Raw genomic sequence first — 6,000 nt, 5'->3', positions numbered from 1 at the left:
AGAATGGACAGCAGAGTATATTCAGAATTTCTCTTTCCAGGAAATCTTGGGAAGCCTTTAGGTATCTCAAAGTACAAGAAAAGTAGCAAAAAATATGTTGTCCACAATATACATGAATCTGCATGGCAGACAAAGAGAGCAAATAAAAATATTTGAAGTTAATGTAAGTGGGCACTTAAATAGGCAGGTAAGATTGGAATTACATGCTTTGAGTGAATGCTCTTATGGTTTTGTTTTTATGAATGTTAGACTGTTGGGTTGCTTTTCTCTTTAGCCACTAGGTGGCTTCTTGCAAGCTAAAGGCAAAGTGGTGTTTGTGCGTATGTGTGCTGGGGGCGGGGGGGGGGGCACTTCCAAGCTGCTGAAATTGAAGAGAAACACGAATCCAAAGGGGTGACGATCAAGTAGCTGCATTAAAGCTCTTGGCTCAACACAACGATCTGAGAGGAGAAATATGAAACAATGAAGGTTTAGAGGAGATTTGTCCCAGCTGAGAGAACTGGCTGACTCTTACACTTCCCATTTACCTGATTCTTCTCTCACTAACCCCCGCCTCCAGCTTTGCTCCTTGCCGGCTTCTCTCTCCCTCTATGGAGAGAAGACGAGTGGCCGGTTGAAGAGGAGATTTCAGAAACTGGGAGATCTATCACTCGTGAGACTCTATAGACAGCCGGGCAAGGAGCACTCCTGTTCTCAGCTGGGCTCGGCGCTTCTCTTTCCAACCTGGGTAAGTCCACTGTCACTTGCTATATTTTGCATTGCTTGGGTTTGCTTGGTTCAGCACCAGGGAGAGCGACGCAATGGGTTGCCGGCGCGCTCTCTCTCTCTCTCCTTCCCAGCTTCCTTTTAGAATCCTGGCAAGCAAGATTGTCCTTGCTGGCTGACGCAGGATACCGGAGGCAGGTGTTTCCGTGCGTTTCTGTGCGTTCCAAAGAAAAAACGGATGTGTGAAAAACTGTCTAGGATCTCCTGGCTGTGGAGGAGAGTCCTCTTGACGATGAAAATGTTACTGGGTCCAAGTTCAGCTTAGATCTAGAGGCTGATGATGTGTGTCTTTGGTTAATTCATGGGTTTTCTGTATTGCCCTGCCGATGGAAGTAGGATGGGAAGTGTCCAGATTTTCAGAACTCCATCCTCCGTATGCAGAGTTGGCAGAATAAGATAACAATAGGGAATGCAGTGGAGGAGTAGTCCTTCTGATGTGCAGGTTGTATAGGCGGAGAGGGAGTTGTAGGGCACTAGTTACTGAGGAGCACCTGTATTTTTCCCTGGAAATGTAAGACCCTGCTGCACTTTGCTTTGCCTAGACTGGTTAAAATGAGATTAAATTGAGTCAACTTGCTCTCAGTGCCTGCTGGGAATGCAAAAAAGTATCAGAGAAAATGCCATTTTTTGCATGCTAAATGGGCAATGTAGTCTACAGAAGGATACAATAATCTTTTTTGCTATTTAATTTTGAACTCTGCTGTTACAACTTTTGCCCTATTTTCTGTCGTATGCTTTCTTAAACCTTATTTATGCTTGCTTGTTCTGGAAGAAAACAATAATATTTTGCAGATAAATGGACTGCTAATACTGTATGTAGCTGTCTTCTCCACCTCCTTTCATAAAATGGGGGATCAAATTTAAAAGAGCTTTTAGATTCATACAAGGGAAATTTCTTTGTTCCTTTAAATTGCTACTTTCCAGTTCATTCCATAACCTATGCTATATTTATGGCTTCACTCAATTTCAAATGTCATTTGCTATGTGGCATTCATAGGGTCTGCTGTCCAAGAAAAATGAAGCTGAAAGTACTTTGCACTTTCTAGTGTCATTTCACAGTTCTTCAGATATTGTTTTTGTTTGTCCTGTAACTATTATCAAATGTCGAAAGCAGGAATCTACAAATCAACTTGTGTTGGTTTGAAACTTTCCTCCTTCCCAATTTTGTTTTCTGAGTTATGTGCCTTAGAAATCATGATATAGACTCAAATATCAATTTTCCTGATTTATGAATATGAAACTATTTAATTCTATTATCCCTTAGCCAGAGCCTTCCTGTTTCTTTCTTTCTTTTATTGAAAGTTTTTTAAATTTTACAAAACAAATCCCCTCCCCAAAGCCCCCCATCCTCCCATACCCTCCCCCACCTCCCCAAACCTCCCAAACCCTCCCCCAACCTTCCCAGAGCTGAGTACAGGCTTAATTAAAATTTTTCAGAAAAAGAAAAGAAAAACTTAAAACACATATAAATCCTAAACAAATCTAAATACATTAAATTAAATAGGTTATCTTCTCTAAAAAATAATAATTGCAATCATTAAACACATTATAATATACTCTAAACATTTTCTAGTATCATACTTATATTATTATCCATCATTCTGTATAAACTCCCTCCAAAACACAAATTTAAACATTACTTTCTTTGAATATCTATACCTACAATATAAAATCTAATCTCTCCCTCTTTCTTTATCCTAGAACACAAAAATAAATATATAAACCTTCATTATACCATTAAAACTAAATACTCTTTAAATACTTAAACTAAATACTTAAACTTAAACTTCTTATCTAAGATTTTCATTCAATCTCCATAATCTTCTCTCCTATCAAAAAAAAACCTTAAAAGACATTTAAATCCTAAACAAATCTAGGTACATTTAATTAAACAAGTTATCTTCTCTTTAAAATAATAATAATAATAATAATAATAATAAAAAACCCAATCATTAAACACATTATAATATACTCTGAACCTTTTCATATCATACTTATGTTATTATCCATCATTCTTTATAAACTCCCTCCAAAACACAAATTTGAACATTACTTAAAACATTAGAATTCCCTTATACACATTTAAATCTTTACCAATAACAAATTCCATCCACAATAAACACATTCCTTATCAGTCTCTCTTGTCCATAAACCATTAAAATTCCCTTATACACATTTAAATCTTTACCAATAACAAATTCCATCCACAATAAACACATTCCTTATCAGTCTCTCTTGTCCATAAACCTCAAAAGAAGTGCTTTGAAAACTGCCCTTAAAGCTAACTCCAAAAAGTTTGTAAATCTTGCTTCTCCCACAGACTCAGTACTCTTTTGAATACTTAAACTAAGTACTTAAACTTAAACTTCTTATCTAGAATTTTCATTCGATCTCCATCCTTGTCAGTCTCTCTTATCCATAAATCTCGAAAGAAGTGCTTTGAAATCTGCCCTTAAAGGTAGCTCCAAAAAGTTTATAAATCCTGCTTCTCCCACAGACTCAGGAGCCAATACTTGTGAGGCTTCCTTAAACTCCTTCTTCTGTTGCTCTTTTTCTTTACGATTATATGTTGCACGAGTTGTCCTCTGCTCCTTCATCTCGACTTGTTGAGGCCCCTCAAACTGAGATTTCCCATTTTTCATTAATATAGGCTCTTCAGACTGCAATTCTACCCTTAAAGGTTGCTCCAAAAAATTTATAAATCCTACTTCTCCCGCAGATTCAGAAACCAATAGTTGTGAGGCTTCCTTAACCTTCTTCTGTTGCTCCTTTTCTTTACAGTTATATGTTGCACAGGTTATCCTCTGCTCCTCCATCTCAACTTGTTGAGGCCCCTCAAACTGAGGTTTCCCAATTTTCATAAGTATAGGCTCTTCAGACTGCAATTCTACCTTCTTTTCTTCCAAAGCTTTAAACTTAATAGATGGCGATGAACATACCCCCAGGACCGAAGTATAAAAGTCTTTTGCTTGAGAAACAGTATTAAGTCTATAACATATCCCCAGGTAATTCACCACCATTCTAATCGGAACATCCCATCTGAACAAGATTTGTCTCTTTTTAAGTTCATCTGCTAAAAAAGCAAACTCCTTTCTTCTTCTTAAAATTTTAGATGGGATCTCCTTTAGAATTATAACATCTTGTGAAGCAATTTGAAATCTCTTCTTATAAAAAGCTTGTATAATTTCGTTGCGCAGAGATCTTTTCCCAAAGTAAATTACCACATCTCTTGGCAAATTCTTTTGCACTGCCACCACAGAGTTAACTCTAAATAATTTTTCAATTTCACTAAGTATTTCCTCTTTTTCTTTATTCAAAATCACAGCAAAGTCCTTTGCAACCATCTCTCTCAGATCTCCTTGCACAGACTCTCCCAAACCTCTGATTCTTAAGGCATATTCCATTTGTCTATATTGAAGCATAAGAATCTCATTTTCCATTTCTTTTTCCATGCTTTCAAATTTTCCCTCCATCAATTCCACTTTTTCTGTTACCTCTTCTACACGAGAGTTCAGCTTTTCAAGAACAGAGGCAACTCCTTTTAGAGCCAAAACTATCTCTTGCCTCAAAATCTTATTATTTTCCTCTAAAATCTCTTTCATTTCTGCCCTAATTTGAGATATAACATTTCCCATCATATCTTGCAAATCCTTCACAATTATTGGCTGTACCAAGGAAGAGGGTGAAGCTATTGATTTAGGTTGTTGCACTGATGATAACACCGAAGAAGAAACCACCTTAGGAGCTGTAGGAATTACTGGACGCTTTGGAGCCATCTTAAAAAAAATCTTTACTCCTTCTTAAAAATTACAAAAATTAAGCAAAAGAAAAAGAGAGATTAAGTCCAAAAAAATTCAAAAAATCCTTCAAAAGGAGATCATTATAACAAAAAAATACTGAACACTTTGGAGCCATCTTAGAAAAATCTTTACTCCTTCTTAAAAGTTACAAAAATTAAACAAAAGAAAAAGAGAGATTAACTCCAAAAAATCAAAAAATCCTTCAAAGGGAGATCATTATAATAAAAAGAAAGGAGTTAAAAAAAGAAAAGGGAAGAAGAAAAAAATAATTAAATAGAAAAAATCCATTCCATTTTTTTAAAAGTACAAAAAGCAAAACGAAGACGTTAAACAAAAATAATAATGTTTCTAAAATCCAAACCCAACATCAAAATCAAATCCACATTCCGTTCCAATCATTAAAAAAAAAAGGAAAAGGATAAAAAAAAACACCAAAAAGCCTGCCGATCGCCATTCTACCTTCCCCCCAAAAAACCAAAAAAAACCCCGAAAGGCTTGCCGATCGCCATTTTACTTTCCCTTTCAACAAAAGGAAAAAAATAAAAAGAGGGAATATAAAAGTAAAACTAAATCTTTAAACTTAAAATCCAAATAAAATCAAGGAAAGCAAAAGCTAAATCCTCTACTCAGCTCTGTCCGCCTCTAAAAAAAACTCACCAGATCACTTTAATCGCGGAGGTGGTTGCAGTGGCTTGTTTTGTCCCTAGGGACAAAAGCAGCTGGGAAGCGGAGACAGTCTGAACTCCGTGGGAGCACTCCTCTCACCCCCCCCAAAAAGCCTTGGGGGTGCATGAGAGTGGCTCTACCACTATTCAGACAACCCTCTTCCCCCCCCTTTGCCCGGGAGGGGGATTTTGAACCGCTGAACAGCTGATGGCCGCTGTTCATAGCGATTCAAACACTTACCCAGGAGGACGGCTACAAAGTAGCCTCCATCGCGCGCGCAGATCCACCGGAAGTGAGCCTTCCTGTTTCTTATTGCTTGTTTCTGCACAGAGAAAGCTGCACTTATTTGATCAATATTTACCTCCTATTTGCAGTATGTATTTTCCTGAAACAAGTTGCTCAGAAAGGCAATTGACTTTGTGTGATTAAGTCCTATTTTTAAAAGAAAAAAAAATCAAATCAATATTTTTATATTATAACTATATTTGAAGTCTTGCTGCAGCTTTTTTGTCATCATGTTTGTGGCACAGGTGGCATCTACAGAATTTCAATAGTTCTTTCTTCCTTGGAAATATTAACAAGAAATCAGATTTCTAATTGGTCACATGAGACCCTTATTCTTTTCAATATATTAATAGGTGGTATGTTTCTGAGATGCAAAACATTTTTTTTGTCAGCAACGTAAACAATATACCATATTCAGAAAAGTGCACAGCCATAGTGGAGGCTGAAGGAAAAGTTCAATGGAGATCAAAAACTTGCTGTACTA

At 36.8% G+C, this 6,000-nt stretch overlaps 1 protein-coding gene across 1 annotated transcript in view; it reads left to right on the top strand.

The window, feature by feature from the left end:
- The first annotated feature begins 377 nt into the window (after positions 1–377).
- TNR (tenascin R) overlaps positions 378–6,000 on the top strand; it is a 578,617-nt gene continuing 572,994 nt past the window's right edge. The window contains exon 1 of the mRNA XM_039348585.1: positions 378–727. The gene's annotated coding sequence lies outside the window, so the exon portion shown is untranslated. The remainder of the gene's footprint in view (positions 728–6,000) is intronic.

This window comes from Crotalus tigris, unplaced genomic scaffold (assembly GCF_016545835.1).
Source record: "Crotalus tigris isolate CLP2741 ecotype Arizona unplaced genomic scaffold, ASM1654583v1 scf7180000017560.2302168, whole genome shotgun sequence".
In the NCBI taxonomy this organism is placed as follows: Eukaryota; Metazoa; Chordata; class Lepidosauria; order Squamata; family Viperidae; genus Crotalus; species Crotalus tigris.
This window is presented reverse-complemented; position numbering and strand designations above follow the sequence as displayed.